Genomic DNA, 17,773 nt, shown 5'->3' on the forward strand with positions numbered 1-17,773 from the left:
AGATGATGATGAATACAGGAAGCCTAAAATAATAAAGCACCTGGACCAGATCAAAACCCAGACCAAAGCAGCCGAGTTGCTTAAACTGTCGGAAGAGCAAAACATTACCTACTTAACCACTTTTTTAATAAAATTTACAACGAAGGAAAAATACGATGATTGGTTGGAGTCACTGCTAATAGCGTTGTCAGAGAAAAGGGACCAAATGCAGTGATTTTAGGCTAATCAGTTTGATGAGCCACACACACTTGAGATACTTTTACGAATTATACAAAACCGAGTATTCCTTCTGTGGGAAAGTAGAATGGGTAATAAGCAATTTGGATTTAGAAATGATCTAGGAACTAAATAGGCAATATTTTGTATGCGCGTTCTTTTACAAAAAACTTGTGATTTCCGAAAAAACGTTTATGTTTGTTTCATCGACTTCGAGTAGGCATTCTACCAAGTAAGACACGATACACTTCTCGATTGCCTGTGGGCAGCAGAACTTGACCACTACGATATTATTATAATACTACTAAAATATCTATATTAAAAGCAAGTAGACTCTATTCAAATTGGTGATCGTCTTGAAAAACTACCCATCAAACGTGGAGTACGACAGGGTTGCGTTTTTTCACCCAGTCTTTTTAATCTATACTCTTAAGAATTCTTTAGAGAGGCTTTGGATTACAGACAAGAGGGAGTAAGACCAGACGGAGAAGTAATCAACAATATCAGATATGCTGACGACACAGCCATTCTTGCAGAAAATTTACAAGATCTCCAGACATTAGTAAATCTAGTCTGTGAAGCAAGTTGTCGGAGAGGCCTTAAAAGTAACATTTTAAAGACAAAGTGGTTGGTAGTTGAAGAGACTAATATAAACTTACGTGCATAGAAATCGGCCCACTTTAAAAATTGGGTCATTTTTGATGTCTCATTTTTCCTAAACCTGTTGGCCGATTTAAGTAATTTTTTAAACATGTTATAGCTTGATTCTTTAATAATACCACTGTAATAATATTGTTGCTATACAGGTAAATTTTCATTGTATACCGGGTGTACCAATCAAACTGTGTCTTTTTGTCAAAGTTTGCTTCACCCTGTGGAATATTTTAGCATTTATAAAATACTGAAATTATAACCCAACCATAGCCTCAGGTTTTATTAACATTTTGTTTTTTGATTCATTCGTTTATGTTGGGTAATAAAAAAGTTAAGTACTTTAACAACTACACATGTTCTTCATCAATACACAGAGTTTCTAAATAAGTGCGACAAACTATAAGGAATAATTCTGCATTAAAAAAATAATGACAGTTGGCTTTATAAACGTATGTCCGAGATACGGGATGTTGAATTTTTTCTTACAAACTGACGATTTATTTTATTGCTTTAAAACCGGTTGAGATATGCCAATGAAATTTGGTGGGTTTTAAGACATAGTTATTGCACATTTTTTGACATACAATTAAGAATTTAATAATCGGCTTAATAGCGCGCATACGTGTAATATGACCGATCATATTACCCGTATGCATGCTAATGGTGAATATAAAATTCTTAATTTTATATCAAAAAATCGGCAATAACTATCTCTTAAAACCTACCAAATTCCATTTGCACATCTCAACTGGTTTTAAAGCAATAAATAAATCGTCAATTTGTAAGAAAAAATTCAACATCCCGTATCTCGGAAACGAAACATTTGCGGACATAACTTTATAAAGCCAACTGTCATTATTTTTTCATGAAGAATTACCCCTTAAAGTTTGTCGCACTTATTTAAAAACACCGTGTATTGATAAAGAACATGTCTAGTTGTTAAAGTACCTAACATTTTTATTACCCAACATAAACGAATGAATAAAAAAACATAATGTTAAGAAAACCTGAGGCTATAGTTGGATTTTAATTTCAGCATTTTATAAATGCTAGAATTTTCCACAGGGTGATGCGAAATTTGAGAAAAGAAACACAGTTTGATTTGTACACCCGGTATACAATGAAAATTTACCTGTTTATCAACAATAGTATTCCAGTGGTGTTCTGAAGCTATTTCCTTGTGGCATTTTTATAATTAAGTATTTTCTATGGGAAATAAGCCACAATTTTACTAAAAAATTTTACTGTCATCGTTGCATTTGGTTGTCTTTTTAAAGACAGATCACATGCTATGATTTTTTTTGCGATGGATATTCTTGAGTTGGGATTGATTTCATGTAATCGAATGAACTATCTTTTAGTAAAGTCGTCCCAGGAACGCAACTCATAAATATTGGCGATATCATTTTAAAGTCTTCTACTTTAAAATGTATAATATACGTCTGAATTGCCAATATAAATGAGTCAGATTAAATAAATTATTAGAAGAATTTTTTTACTTAGCAACAACATTTTTGTGTATTTTAATAGTATTTTGTGTTTTGACAACGAAACCCGATTTGGGCTTCGAAACGTTAATAAATTCATTTTTTAGTAAAATTGTGGCTTATTTCCCATAGAAAATACTTAATTATTCCAGTGGTATTTTTAAAGAATCAGGCTATAACACGTTCAAAAAAATCACTTAAATCGGCCAACAGGTTTAGGAAATATGAGACATCAAAAATGACCCAATTTTTAAGTGGGCCGATTTCTATGCCCGTAAGTTTATATCAAGGTCTGCTTTTTCTCAATGGAGAGGAGATAGAACCTGTAAAACATGAAGAGATAATAATCAGGTTCCAAATATCACGAAGGCTTTATGGCCTGGAAACCTGTTTTATGTAACAAAAATCTATCGATGCATATTCGAAAGAAGGTCCTGAAATGTTAAGTGTGGTGCATCCTATTGTATGGCCGAGAAACATGGACGTTAAAAACACGATGCTAAACAAATTAGAAGCATCCTAAAGATATCGTGATTCGCAGACGTCCAATGAAGGTAATCTTAAAATAATGAATTCAGAACGTCTGCGAATAAACATCATAAAGAGGAGAAAACTACAATACTTCGGCAATATTATTAGACGAGCTTATAATACGAGGAAAGCTGGAGGGAAAAAGATTGATTGGTCGAAAGAAACTTTCATGGATGCTCTGTGTAACATTAGACAGTGGCTCCACAGTAGAAAAATTATTTCGCGCAGCAGCCGATAGAAAAAGGTTTTAGAAAATTGTAAACATGATGACGGCCAACGTCTGAATACAAACAGGGCAACTAAAGAAGAAGATGTCTACACCGTTTGCTCAAAAAATTGCAAAACCTACTAAAATTACGAGAAAAAGTATAGAAATACATCATCGTAATATATGCGGTTCAAACAAGTGGCATTCATACAATAATTACATTCGTTCGTCATGATTTGAAATATGTTAATTGTAGAGATTAACAAATACGATTACCAATATATGAATTAATTATACAACACTTGACAATGTACGAGTGGTTGGCTTGTGATTATTGTTAACAAGGGTATTTCTATAAGTATATAATTCCCGATTGTATACGATACAGAAGCATTTGATCTAGGACAAAATTATAGCTTTGTCGCTTTGTAGCGATGACGTTTACCAAATATTACAGAGGTACATCATCATGCAAAAAGCAAGAGACACATATTACACGCTTTAACTGAATTGTAATTATGTAATATTACATAACAATTAATTAACAATTTAATGTCATCCAATGAAAATTATTGGTGAATGAACTGAGTCGATTTGCGTTTTTTATTCTTTTAGTTGCTTCTACAGCTGTATTTCTATCTGTATTGGATTTTTGACAAAACATTTTTATTGTGATGAGTTTTAGGGGTATTCAGTAAATTCGGTCTCTCACCGTCTTTACTCCTCTATTTGTTGTCATTCGGCTTACATGTTCATTCCATCCCATTTTTCTATTTCTTACATAGTCCTTGATTTTCTCCACCTTGCACCTCCGTCGCATATCTGTACTTCTAGATCTGTTCCATAGTGTCTTACCATTGATTTTTCTAAGAGTTTTCATCTCTGCTGTTTCTAGCATTCCTTTTATCCTCCCTGTGTCAGGTCGTGTTTCTCCGCGTATGTCGTTATTGGTCTGATGACTGTTTTGTAAATTCTGCCTTTCATTTCTTTCCTAATATTTATCCATTTTGTGGTAACCTGTGTCTCTGTTAGCTCTATTCTCTTAATCTTTCACTTCTATTTCGAGCTTTAGTGTAATATTTAGATATTTAAACTCCATCATCCTGGCAGGATCGCCATGTCGAGTTGCAGGGTTGTCATGTCGAGTTGTCGTGTTGGATCCTCAATGGAACGGAAGGGGAGCCAACTATCGGAACTTAGGAAAACACTGACTCTAACTTATAACTTTATTTAAAGTTTACAACATCCATAGACGCAAAGTTACTAAGATGTTGTTTCGCGGGGTAGTCCTTCAGGACACCCATCTCGCACGACTGCTAACTAGCATAGTAACGATCTTAATCTTAATATTTTTTTTATTGTTTGTTTACTGTGCAATCAGTCTAAAAAAACAGACCATAAACACATTTGTTGAAATTTACAATGGCCCGAAGAGAAATATTTCAATAAATATTTACTCTACATGAGTATTAAAATTACGTTTACAATTAGTGTTTCTTAAGTTAAGAATGGTAAATCTAATGGATATTTTTGCTTAAGGCGTCTAATTTGTTGACTATTGTCTAATAAATTTAGCGCTAACACATTTGGGTGGTTTTCTAGTCGCTGTAAATATTTATCACTGTGTGACACTATCACTTCACTCATAGTTGGCACTTGAAGGTCTTGTAGGATGTCTTTGTTGCTTACAAACCACGGCGCATCAGTTATTGCTCGTAACACCTTGTTTTGAAACCGGTCCATGATTGCTAGATTGGATTTTGAAGCAGTGCCCCACAACTGTATTCCGTAGGTCCAAATTGGCTTGAGTATGGCATTGTATGCTTCTTCTTCTTCTTCCTTCTTGTATGTAGGCTTTAAAGCCTGTTTCTTCTTCAATATTATCCTCCTAAATTGTTTAGGTTATCGCACCACCTTTTTCTTGGTCTGCCAATACTTCTTCGTCCATTTGGTGACTTATCTCGTGCTATTCGTACTATCCTATCCTCTGCCATTCTACTAATGTGTTCGTTCCACTCCTGTTTCCGTTTTGTCACCCATCCATTTATGTCTTCTATATTGCATGATCTTCTTATGTTTTCGCTCCTCTCCCTATCCAACAGACTTTTCCCTGATATTCGTCGGAGTATTTTCATCTCTGTTGTTTCTAGTAGTCGTCTCGTTTTAGATGTGTCAGGCCTTGTCTCCGCCGTGTATGTTAATATAGGTCTAATTGCTGCTTTATAGATTCTTGCTTTTGTGTCTTGTCTTAAGTGTTTGTTCTTCCAGATTGTGTCATTAAGAGATCCCGCCGCTTTACTTGCTTTTAAGCTTTGTTGTCGTACTTCCTCTTCAACATCTCCGTAACTGGTTATATCAATTCCCAGATATCTAAACCTTGCTTCCTGCTTTATTATTTTCCCATCAATTTCGATTTTACATCGTAGTGGGTATTTAGATGTTGTCATACATTTGGTTTTTTCTGCTGATATTATCATATTGTATTTCTTGGCTGTTGTATTAAAGATGTGTGTTAATCTTTGGAGATCGTCTTCTGTCTCGGCGATTAATGCGGCGCATTGTATGCTAGTAATTTATTTCTCAACGACAACTGAGATTTTCTTCCGAGCAACCAATAGTATTTTCTATATATGGTATCAAGATGTTTTCTTTTTTTCCATATATGAGTTTTCCAAGTGAGTCTCTTGTCCATATGTAGGCCTAAGTACTTTACAGTATCTACCGTTGGAAGGGGAGCATTGTTGAGTGATATTTGAGGAGAATCGCTATGACATTTAGTGAATACTATGTGACTTGATTTGGATTCGTTAAGTTTTATCTTCCACTTCTTAGTCCATTTCTGGACTTTATTTAGGTTTTCTTGGAGTTGGTCTGCTGCAACAACGGGATCTGAATGTACCGCCATTATTGCGGTATCGTCTGCAAATGTGGCTGTATATACTTTATTGTCCGTAGGCAAATCGGAGGTAAATAGTAGATACAGGATCGGCCCAAGAACGCTACCTTGAGGAACGCCTACCTTTATGAGATGTAGACCGGTTATCTCGTCTTCATATTTTACCTGGAAATATCTTTCTTTTAGATATGAGTATAGTATGTTATACATGTTCTGGTGTAGGTCTCTTTTTAGTTTATAGAGTAGTCCCTAAGAATAACCAAAAAGTTTTTTTAGAATGAGATATTTGAAATAAAAATCACACTAAATTTCCTCTTTTTTTCACCCCTGTAACTTATCAAAAAAAAATTATAAAAGTTCTCAGGGACTTTCAACTCTCGATAATACTGTAATATTTCATTCTGCGTTTAAACTTTTCAAAAACACTTATTAGTTTTCTCAGGATTTGAAAAAAATGATTGCATTTAAAAAGGATTAGAACGGAAATTTTGCGCCTACACTCTTAAAAAGTATTAAATTATTATACATTTTTGTAATCAGCATTTCGAAAGCTTTTAAATGACGTGTCACATGATGTACTTTCCTATTTAAAAAAATCAAAGTTATGACTGTCACCTGAAGAGGGTTGCGTAAAGTTCGAAACATTGATGTTATATACCATGATTATTTTAAAAATCGACCTCTCCGAGGGTTTTGCTTATGCGCTAAAAGTAAAAAATAAGTTTATAGGGAGGGGTAACACTTATTCCAGCTCACATAGTGAAAACTGTGCAATCGATAATTTTTAAACGGATTATTGAAGGATTTATGGAGGCAAAATAGAATAAAATTTGGAGGAGAAGAGGTAGAGTTAACAGAAGTATGGAATGTATTAATAACCAGCAATAAAAACCATTACTAAAAGACAGAGATCAAGGTAGCTAAACCGTATCGCTAGAATGCAGACTGATAGAATCTCAAAACTCTTGATTATAACGAGAACAGGTACTAAAATAATACCGCCATCCAAAATTTTTGATTAAGTTTGACAATCTATAACTTTATTATTTGTACTTCGATTTTCAAGATTCTTGCATCAGTTTGTAGGTAGATGATTGATGTCGTTTGTTATTATTCCGGTAACAAAATTTTTTTGCTTAAATTGCATTATACGGGGGTGAATGGAAGCGTTGTTTTTTCTCCTAACTTTAAAAAATTCTGTGGAAAAATTGGAGGGCTAATTTTATTTCATACTCCTTTTCTATTATCCTGTAAATAGCTGGAAATAAAAACACTGCTTTGAAAGTTTATTTAATTAAAAATATCAAACGCACTAAAATTAACAAAACAAAACAAAATTAACAACAAAACAAAACAATTCAATAGCGGGTATTAGAGTTGCACAAGTTTAACTTGAATGTTTGAACTTGACTTGAGTTTGACTTAATTTCAAGTCAAACTCAAGTCAATCCTTCTGACAAATATTTCAAGTCAAGTCAAACTGGTCAATCGTACAGGTTTGAAAATTCAAACTGTTTGTCAAACTAGTTTGAAAGAGTTTGAAAAATAATTTATTTAGTAGATATACTTTTTTGTCGAGATAGACATGTTAGTTGCCAATTAAGATAAGAAAATTAATAATACAATGAGTGCCACATAAAAGTCAAAATTATCAATGTGTTTTAATTTAAAACTTTAAAATGTAGATATTTATTTTTTTCGAATGTTGAGAAAACTAATAAGTATTTTTGAAAAATTTAAACGGAGAATGAAAGATTGCGTTATTACCGAGGGCCGAAAGTCTCTTAGAATAAATAAAAAGTTTCTTTTGAATGAAATATTTGCAATTAATAATAACACTAAATTTTCCTTTTTATGTTCACCCCCGTAACTTATTAAAATAAACATTATAGAAGTTTTCAGGGATGTTCGTCCCTCATAAATAATGTAATCTTTCATGTGGCGTTTAAATTGTTTTAAATTATTATTAGTTTTCTCGGGATTTAAAAAAAATTAATACATTTAAAACACATTGAACATTTTGATAAGCGACATGTTACGCCTATGCCCTTAAGGGTTACAATAAAATAAGACTATTTGGTTTTTCAATGGACAGTTTAAAATACAATTATTTTAAATTTTTATGACTTTCTTTTATTAAAAAAGGCATTTATTTATCTTAGGGCCAGTTCGAAAACACATGTGGTACCAAGCTGCTAGTTCACTCGAAAATATGTACCACAATACAAAAGTTAGTATTGCTGTATATTCATTGGTATTTCTTTAAAATTCAAAACTAACCATAGGGTTATTAGACCTGGATCCCGCGTACCAAAAAAAGTTGATTAATAGCAAGCTGAAAATTCGTTAATAGCTTAACGGTGTCTAGTCGAACAAACTTTGATGTACGGGAACACTGGAACAGGGGAAGTTTAATTGTGGAACAGTTTAAAAATTTGGAACGTCAGATTACGAAAACGTCACATGTATTTTGTCGGTCAGAACATCCAATTGATTTGTTACCCTTTCATTAAACTCTCATGCAAAAATCAGACTGCTATTACTAAACAACATGATTCCTGTCATTTGACATGTACTTCGTGTTCCACTCATTAAACTGCCCAGTTGGTGATAAACACCAGTCTGATTTTTGAATGAGAGTTTAATGATATGGTAACAAATTAATTGGAAGTTCTGTCCGACAAAATACATGGAACGTTTACGTAGTCTGACGTTCCAAATTTTTAACCTTTTCCACAATTAAAACTTCTTCAGTTCCAGTGTTTCCGTACATCAAAATTTGTCCGACGAGACACCGTTAAGCTATTAACAAATTTTCAGCTTGCTATTAATCAACTTTTTTTGGTACGCGGGATCCAGGTCTATATGGTTTTATATCTACAATTTAAATTTTTTTCGGATACAGGCTACAAATGTTGGGTTTAAATTTTAAAAAAATTAATGTATAAATATGCATTAAGCTTTCTTAATAATTATCCTAACTGGCGCGTTTATTGGGTTTTATTTGTCTGTCTGCGGTTTAAATATCGTATCAGCCAATACATTTCTATGTTTATTGAAATTTGTCAAAAAAAATTTTTTGACCTTGTTGGGAGAAAGGGGAATTTACCCTACCCCTCCCCCCCTTGATCCGCCACTGAACAAATATAGGCGTAGGCGGTCTCACTTAAAATTGAAAATAAACACGTTTCGTAATATTCAAACTTTTCAAACTGTTTGAAGATGTTTGAATTCAAGTCAAGCCTAAAGATATCGAAATCAAGTCAAGTCAAACTTTTTTATACAAAAAGTTTGATTTTCAAGTCAAGTCAAGTTTGTTGAGTAAAATCAAACTAGTTTGACTTGATGCATCTCTAGCGGGTATGTCCACCTCTTGCAGCAACGACTGCTCGCAATCTGTTTAGCATTGAATAAAGATGTGTTATCCTTGCCTGGGGAATAGCCCGATATTCCTCTACTAGGGCCATAACTGTAGCAAATTTTCTGGAGGCGTAGGATGACGGCGAATAGCTCTTTTTAATTCATCCCATAAATGCTTAATAGGATTGAGATCTGGGCTGCATGCGAGCCATTCTAATCTTATCAATCCAACCTCTATTTTATGAGCCAATCAGTGTTTCTATTTACAAAAAATGGTACAGCTTTTACAAGAAAAGAGATATTCGGATAATTCAAAAAACAAAATTTTAGTGATGACTCCGGAATAATATGACAGGACTATGAAACAAAATGAGCTCTTCCATTTTTCCACAGAATTTTTTAAAGTTAGGAGAAAAAACAACGCATCCATTCACCAACGTATAAATGCCATCTTAGAAAAAAAAATTTTGTTACCGGAATAATAACAAACGACATCAATAGATGTACCTACAAACTGATGCAATAATCTTGAAAATCGGAGTACAAATAATAAAGTTATAGATTATCAAACTTAATCAAAAATTTTGGGTGGCGGAATTTTGTGCCGGTGAGTGTATATTATAAAATATAACATACATACTAGTATAGTAATATTGTGAAAATAACGCAAACTATAACCGTTTGTCTAAAAAATCCAACAAATATGTTAAACAGTCTTGTGAACCCACCAGTTCGAACCCATATAAAAAATAACTGTTCAAGTTGTTCAGCCGCATTTGAAATACTATATTTCTATAATAGATTCCTAAATAAAAATGAATCAGGCAAAGTAGCCTTTATCTTTATTTTCTAATATGTCTGGTTATCAGTTCGAAATGAACGAAACACACTAAAGTCATTAGTATGATTGATAATACTATTATGGATGGCTGATCTTTGCTCTTAAAATTAAGCAACTAGTGGAATGCGATAATCTTGTAAAAGAGAAATGTTGCTTCTGACTATATTATATTAATTGCACTAAGCAATTCGGCTTTCTAAAACTCGTTTACCTGAGATCAACTTGGTCATTACTTTATTTCAATAATTGTCTATAACTGTCTTTATGATTCAGACATGCAGCGATAGATTAATAAAGATGACTCTTTGAATGTACAATGAATTTTGCAATAAAAAAAATTTCAAGGTTTCTGGATAGATTTCTTGAAAGAACATAATCGTGCTTTATATAAAAATATACAAACTAATCGTTTGTTATTGCAATATAATATTTAATTGCAGTATAAAGAAAACTAGCCAAAGTACTGACAAAAAACCAAAGCGCCGACATCTGTTGTAAAAAGCATGATATTTATTAATCCGGTCTAAGACATCAACACACAACACAAGACTATCGTTTTAAAAGCTTGAAAAGCTTGCATAAAAACCCAATCAATATTAATAAACATAGTTTCAAAACTTATGCATAAAACAATATTATGCTCATACATATATTCATAGTTGACTTTCTCATGAACAGATTAACGGATTCTACTAATTTTTTTTTATTATGTTAGATTTTTCTTTATTATTTACAAACCTGGGCAAAGGTTTATTCAAACTTCTTTTTTGTACTTATACCGGTTGGAAGAAAAGAAATGTTTTTCGTATGTTAAGTTTGAGACACCCTGTAGGAAGGATGAGGTACAAGTGTGTAGTGTGTAGTGTGAAGGATGAGGATTTTATTTTTTTATTTTTTTCTGATATCTTTAATAACAAAAACAAAGAAACTAAACGGTTTTACTCTTTAATATGTGTTTTAACTGAGGACATACGACACGGGAGGAGGACATATCTTATCATACTACTAAAGTCGACTTTACACTACATGATTTATCATGTGATTTGTCATATGATTTTTCCCATGACGAGCCGCATGACAATGCTTATGACAAAACGAGCCGTATAACAATGCAAAATCATATGACAAATCACACAGTGTAAACATGTAAATTTCAGTCCATGACCAAATCATATGACAAATCACATGATAAATCATGTAATGTAAAGTCGACATAAGATGAAATTATTTTTTATATATATAGTGCGAAAGGAACCAAGTGTTCAAACAAAGAAAATATGTGCAATGTACTTTTCACTATTTGAAGAGCCTCCACGTAGACATCAAATCCGTACTTACCCTCAAGGAAATTCCACCCCAAAACACCATAGAGCCTCAATTAAACAATCTCGTGTCTAGTTATGTTGCGCTGTGCATACCGCTCACTTAGTCGGCAAAGAACTCTTAAAATGTCGACCAGAATTGTTAACGTTAGGTGCCTTTTTGTTTTTAGAGTTTTGTTAACTGTTTTTTTATTGTTAATTTATCGTTTTAGTTAAAACACGTCCTGCTAAAGAATAAAACCGTATATTTTCTTTGATTCTAAAGCTACCAGGGACATTAAAAAAATAAAATGTTCACAAAACATAAAACTACAATAAGATTTCGATATACACCCCAACTTATACCTTGTACAAGGTGTCTCAAATTTAACATAAAAAAATCTAAAATAATAAAAAAATTAGCGGAATCCATTAATGTTTTGAAACTATGTGCATTATACAAGTTTATGCTCCAACAACCGATAAATCCGAAAAAGATGCATATTTGTGTTTCATAGATTATGAAAAGACCTTTGCTAAAGTCAAGCACGAAAAACTAATAGAATGTTTAGAAAAAAAAAGAACATCGATCCAATGATATAAACACAATACGTGAAATCTGTTGTTGGAACCAAAATACATTTATTAGTACGGAGGTGGGGGGCATTTATTAGTACTGAGACCATAAAAATCAAAAAATTGTTAATAATATCCTCTATGCCGACGATATGGTATTAATTGCCGTGAATGAGAACTGAAAAATCTGCTGAACAAGGGTAGTAAGCGAGGGTGAAAATATTTAAAATTAATACAAATAAAACAAAAGCAATAGTAATTACGAAAAAAAAATACCCCAGTAAATGACAAACTAATTGAACAAGTTGAAAAGTTTAAATATCTAGGATGCTGGATACTGGAATAAAGAATAGTAACAACATCTTATTATAGGTACCGTCATTTGGGATGGCACTAATTTGCATATTATTCCACTTGTATAGAAGTCAAAATTTTAAGTTTCTCCCTAAGCCACGAATTAGCAATAGTAAATAATTTCAATACACAGTAAATATAATAAATAATAAAATTATAATATAATAAATATAATAAAATTTCAATGTTAGTAACCTATCTCGAACTTTAAAGACGGTTCTTAGATCATTTTTAGATTCGCCATTATATGCAGGTTGGTGCCTTCCCAAATAACGGGACCTCTTCTAAACATCGGTATTCTTTAAATGTTTCAACTACATACCAAAAATCATAGATGACTGCGTAGACGAATGATGATTTTTACCTAGAACAAAAAACAGTATCTTAAAACGTGTTTAAAAATGCCACAAATACTTGAAATAGCATTGAAATCCCGGTTAAAAAATTGCGGAAAGTTTCGCTGTTCATTTAACTTCAACTCAATACCCCAATCAAGGAAAAAACCTGAAAAATCTTATACAGGCATTTAAACGTTCTAAAAGGTATATGGGAGGGAGCTGATGACACGTACAGGGTGATCAGTTAAGGGTAGCGAGCGGTCATATCTCATAAGATATTGGTCGTATAGATTTGAGAAAAAGAAATCATGATAAAAGTCGCCAAGAGAAATTGCTGGAAATTATTTTCGAGTTTGTCAAACGTCCGTTAGAGGGCGTAACAACCAACACAAAGTAGAAAAATGGGATTTTTATAGAATTTTGTCTAATGAAAGTTTATCGATGATATCATTTTCATATTTACAGACCATTTCCCTACATTTTTTTGCCTAAAACGTTTTGTTCTATCTATCAAAATAAAGCGGTGGGGGAAGTTCAATTGTTTTTTTAAACAAACCTAAGATTTCTTCAGTTTCTTTTGACCGATTTTAGCAAACTTAGGCTCATATGAAAAAGCATAATTTGCACTACAAGACGCTTACTTGGTTTTGAATTTTTGACGTTTGCTGTCGCCGCTAGATGGCGTTAACTGAAATGGTAGCAAATTTTTGAGTTTTTAAAAAAAAAAAACCAATGTAATGGTATATTAATTTTTATATATTTTAAAAGAGGATAAATTTCTCTATAATTTAATGAAATGAATTTATTATCTACCTTTTTTTGAACCGTTGATATTAACCAAAATATAATTTTATTACATTAAAAAATGGCACGCCACTGTTTTTTATCAAAATAAAAATCAGTTTTGTAATTTCTTATTAGTTGCTAACAAAAAGAACCTCTTGACTTTTTTTTGTTAGACAAACGGTTTTGGATTGAAAAAATAAGACATGTTTACATGGGGCGCCCATATCTCGAAACATACTAATTTACTTTTTTTTAATCTAAAACCGTTTGTCTAACGAAAAAAAGTCAAGAGGTTCTTTTTGTTAGCAACTAAGAAGAGATTACAAAACAGATTTTTATTTTGATAAAAAACAGTGGCGTGCCATTTTTTAATGTAATAAAATTATATTTTGGTCAATATCAACGGTTCAAAAAAAGGTAGATAATAAATTCTTTTCATTAAATTATAGAGAAATTTATCCTTTTTTAAAATATATAAAAATTAATATACCATTACATTTGTTTTTTTTTTGAAAAAAACTCAAAAATTTGCTACCATTTCAGTTAACGCCATCTAGCGGCGACAGCAAACGTCAAAAATTCAAAACCAAATAACCGTTTTGTAGTGCAAATTATGCTCTTTCATATGAGCCTAAGTTTGCTAAAATCGGTTAAAAGAAACGGAAGAAATCTTGGTTTGTTTAAAAAAACAATTGAACTTCCCCCACCGCTTTATTTTGATAGATAGAACAAAACGTTTTAGAAAAAAAATGTAGGGAACTAGTCTGTAAATATGAAAATGATATCATCGATAAACTCTCATTAGACAAAATTCTATAAAAATCCCATTTTTCTACTTTGTGTTGGTTGTTACGCCCTCTAGCGGACGTTTGACAAACTCGAAAATAATTTCCAGCACTTTCTCTTGGCGACTTTTATCATGATTTTTTTTTCTCAAATCTATACGACCAATATCTTATGAGATATGGCCGCTCGCTACCCTTAAGTGATCACCCTGTACAGCGGATGTTCCTTTTTTTCGTTATGCGGTAGAATGGTTCTGTTTCAATAAAAGGAGTACTAGTTCCTTCATTAGCAAGAATATCGACAGCGTTAATAGATTCTAACGGGGAGTTATCAAATGCATATAAACTTACATAATGCTACTTCTTTAAGAAGGGTTACATAAAAAGAAGTATTTTACAGGTCTACCTATGGAGGACGCCATTGTCACTTTTAGGACCCTATTTATCTAAAGTTCCATGGTGTGAAATATTGATACCTACATATTTGTAGTCGTAGTATTCGGTTTTCTTTTTGTTCACTTCTAGGTCCCATATCATATCATACTCTTCAATTAATTTTCGAGCCATATCGTTTAAATCGTCGCCTCATAATCTTGAGTCATTACTACTTGAACGTCTGCAAAGTTGAGCGTATATACCATAGTGTTGGTGAGTGGTAGGTATCCCAATTGTTCTACATTTTTGTTTCCATCTTTTTAAAGCAGTTTCGACGTATATTTTAAATAAAACGGGGGACAGGCAACATCCTCGCTTTAATCATTTTGATGTTACAAATTCTGTTGTTATCTGTGTCCCTGTTTTTCTTTGTGTTATGTGTTGATTGTATAGTACTTTGACGGCGTTTATTAATTCTATATCAACACTTGTGCTTTCCATTGATTGCAACAGCTTCTTCAGTGGAACGCTATCGTAGGCTTTCCGTAGGTCTGCGAACAAAATATAAATTTCTTGATTCCGTGCCATCTTTTTTTCTATTATCTGGATAGAGGAGAAAATGAGTTTTATGTTTTTCTGTTACATATTTCCTATTTCTCAATGCGTGCCACGCCACGCTCCGTTGGAAGCCACCTTTATATAATATATGGAAATATTAAATATGTTGCTTTTATTTAACCACACTATTATAAAACGTAATTACTCCTACGCTTTCAAGGGTTGTTAAATAAATAAAACAAAATGGCCATTCCATATTTACAAAAAACAACAATTTCATAAAATGCTCTCCTCGTTAAAACTTGAATAAATACACAACCGTTGCACACGTATTATTTTGTAGAGCGTTGCAAAGAAATAATATTTATTCAACTCTTTTGTATTCTTCTGCTTTATCACATTCTAGGAAATGAAATCGAATAGAAAAGTTTGCAACTTGTACACAATAATTTTATTATTACAACTCCAAATAATCAAATTAGCGTTGATCTCTGTGGATGGGTGTTTGTGATGCTGTGGTTTGAACGTACGTATAGTAAAAACAGAGTTTGTGGAAACTTTTCGGCGAACTCTCATGTTTTTCGAAAAAAGAAGCTAATTATAAACTATTTTTTTTATTTTGATGAAAAGTGCATTCGTATGTTTGAAGGTAGGTTGAGAGCATTGGAGATAAGACAGCAGAAAACTGAGTTCTAGGACAGGTAGATAACAAAAGTAATCAAATATTGACTTTGAAAAAGGGAATTCAAGCAAAGAACAGTGTTCTAGATAAAAAAATATTTAAACATAAAAATAAATCAAGACAGTTTAAAGTTTACAACACAAAAAAGAAAAACCTTATGATCTGCACAATGAATGTTAAAACACTATACGAGGCAGGTAAGACTCAATGCAACCAAGGAGATGGATATACTGTCAATAGACAAAATAGGAATGAGCAAAATTAGATGAATGAACTCTAGGCGATGTGAAATCGGTGATCATCGCATCTAGTATTCAGCTAACCCAACGGAAGATACAAAAATGGATCAGGTATAATCTTAAATAAAGAAACTTCCAGGCATCCTAAAAAATTTGTACCCGTATTGGAAATAGTGCTCCTCCTTCAATTTAATACGTACCCAATTACAACTAACATTATCCAGGTATATTCTCCTAGAGCTGACAAACCAGGCGGCATAAGTGAAGCATTGTATAACTTATCCAACAATTTAAAAAGCCTTCCCAAAAAGGATTTATTTCTGATTATGGGTGATCTAAATGCCAAGATTGGTAGAGGATAATCGGGAGAATTCATAGAACAGTTTGGGCTTGGAGAAAGAAATGAGCTGGGAGATCGATTGGTTGAATTTGTAGTAGAAGAAGAGTTTGTGATCACTAACACTTACTTGAAACTACCATACAGAAGATTATTATTAAGATACTTCAGGACCAACTTGTGAAAAATAATTTTGCATAAGGAATTCAAATCTGTACCTAATAAAAAATACGGGTTCCTATTTAAGATTTAAAAGTTTCTTCCCATTCCATCTCCAGAGAGTGGAGAGGGGAGGCTGTTTGGTGTCATTCGATAGATTTTTGAAAAATATTGAACACGTCTTTTCAGTTTTTCAATCCGATGTTTGTTTATCGAAATATTCGACCTTCTTCTTCTTAACTTCTTAACGTGCCCTATCAAGTCCCCTTGACGTTGACGATTAACATGGCGAAACTGTCTCTGTGTCGAGCTATTCTAAATAATTGATCTGTTTCTTTATTCCTGTCCACTCCCTGATATTCTTCAACTAAGAGGCCTGCTTTCTACCAATTCCTCTGCGTCCTTCGATTTTACCCATGATAGTAAGTTGAAGAATATTATATCGGCCTCTCCTTACTACGTGTCCAAAGTAGGCTATCTTTCTATATTTGATGTTATCAAGCAGCTCGCGGGCAGCATTTGCTCTCTTAAGGACTGTCACATTTGTCAGCATAGCCATCCATGGTATTTTCAGTGTACGTCTGTGCAGCCACATTTCAAAGGCCTTCAAACGATAAATGGTGGATGTCCATGCTTCTACACCGTACAAGAGGACTGGGACTTCATCGAAGTTGAAGTTGCAAGTTATCATTACAAAAGAATGACCTCATTTTTAAAAATGTTCGGGCTATCTCGATTCTACATTTTATCTCTTTATCTGGATCTAGTTGTTCAGTAATATGGCAACCAAGATATTTAAAACTGGGTGCTCTTTGAATCATATGACCATCAACATATAATCGCGAATCTTGATGGGCCAAACGTCTAAATACCATGTATTTTGTTTTTGAACAGTTTATGTTTAGGCCGAACTCTCTTCCCACTGTGTCCATGGCGTTTAAAAGGCATTGTAAACCATTCATATCATCACTTAATCGCATGCATATCTGATTGTATTTATCAGAATTCCATTAACTTTCACGCCCCATTACAAATTATGCAGCGCTTCTTTAAATATTCTATCTGAATAAAAAATAAACAACAGTGGGAA

The 17,773-nt window shown here is 32.9% G+C and overlaps 1 protein-coding gene across 6 annotated transcripts in view; it reads right to left on the minus strand.

Annotated features, from left to right (window-relative positions):
* The window catches only part of LOC114335105 (latrophilin Cirl), an 826,147-nt gene that overhangs the window by 699,083 nt on the left and 109,291 nt on the right, over window positions 1-17,773 (minus strand). For all 6 annotated transcript variants that reach the window (XR_007701173.1, XM_050663557.1, XM_050663553.1 and 3 more), the window contains exon 2: window positions 12,747-12,788. The gene's annotated coding sequence lies outside the window, so the exon portion shown is untranslated. The remainder of the gene's footprint in view (window positions 1-12,746; window positions 12,789-17,773) is intronic.

The sequence above is a fragment of the Diabrotica virgifera genome, chromosome 10 (genome assembly GCF_917563875.1).
Source record: "Diabrotica virgifera virgifera chromosome 10, PGI_DIABVI_V3a".
NCBI lineage: Eukaryota > Metazoa > Arthropoda > Insecta > Coleoptera > Chrysomelidae > Diabrotica > Diabrotica virgifera.